This window comes from Etheostoma spectabile, chromosome 20, assembly GCF_008692095.1.
Source record: "Etheostoma spectabile isolate EspeVRDwgs_2016 chromosome 20, UIUC_Espe_1.0, whole genome shotgun sequence".
NCBI lineage: Eukaryota > Metazoa > Chordata > Actinopteri > Perciformes > Percidae > Etheostoma > Etheostoma spectabile.
This window is the reverse complement of record NC_045752.1, coordinates 18,745,976-18,746,736: the sequence shown is the minus strand read 5'-3', so window position 1 is coordinate 18,746,736 and position 761 is coordinate 18,745,976. Positions and strand designations below refer to the sequence as shown.

At 45.7% G+C, this 761-nt stretch overlaps 1 protein-coding gene across 2 annotated transcripts in view; it reads left to right on the top strand.

The window, feature by feature from the left end:
* Positions 1-37: 37 nt before the first annotated feature.
* LOC116669953 (uncharacterized) overlaps positions 38-761 on the top strand; it is a 16,383-nt gene continuing 15,659 nt past the window's right edge. Inside the window, exon 1 of one of the 2 annotated variants that reach the window (XM_032500106.1) lies at positions 38-623. The gene's annotated coding sequence lies outside the window, so the exon portion shown is untranslated. Of the gene's footprint in view, positions 745-761 lie in introns of both variants that reach the window. The other variant, XM_032500105.1, reaches the window with a different exon arrangement.

The following is a 761-nucleotide window of genomic DNA, read 5'->3' as shown; positions in this document are numbered from 1 at the left end:
GATAGATAGATGGATGGATGGATGGATGGATGGATGGATGGATGGACGGATAGACCTCCTTTATGTTCCTCTTCTCCGTTACCTCATTTCTAAAATGTCTATGGTTGATTTCCCAAGTGAATTCAGTCAGGTCAAACTAAATCTAGAAAGGAAGGAGAGAAGTTGGAGACAGAAAGATAGCAATACATACAGATGGAGAGAGACTAGAAAGAGAGATGAGATGGAGAAAGAGAGAAAGGGGAAGCAGCTGGAGAGGAGAAGTTGGTCTCTTTGCAGCTCCAAAGCTCTTAAAGCCCCGAAGCTGTGTGGAGTGTAAATGGGAGGAAAGAGAGAGAGAGAGAGATAGATAGATAGAGGAAGAGAAGGAGAGAGCGAGAGGTAGAGGGAGGCTGGATTGAGGAAAAGAAAAGCTAGAAGGGAGGGAGAGGGAAAGGGAGAGGAGGAGGGTTTGCGTTGGTGTGTTGGTTGGCAGAGAGAGTGCTTGTCAAAAAAATCTTCTTCTGACAGAAGGCATGATTCACAGCAGAGAGAGAGGGAGAGGGGGAGACAAGCGTCAGAAAAAGCAAAAAACGGCAGCGATAAAGAGAGAGGGAGAGAGAAAAACGACAGGGGCAGAGATGCCGGTAAGAAAAACAAATGAGGATGCTTATTTGAGGCAGAATGACCAGACATTTACAAGATGGGACGGAGATCGACGGACTGGATTGACCGATGCCTTTTAATGACTGTGACCGTGTTGATAAGGTTCTGGTTTTTCTATT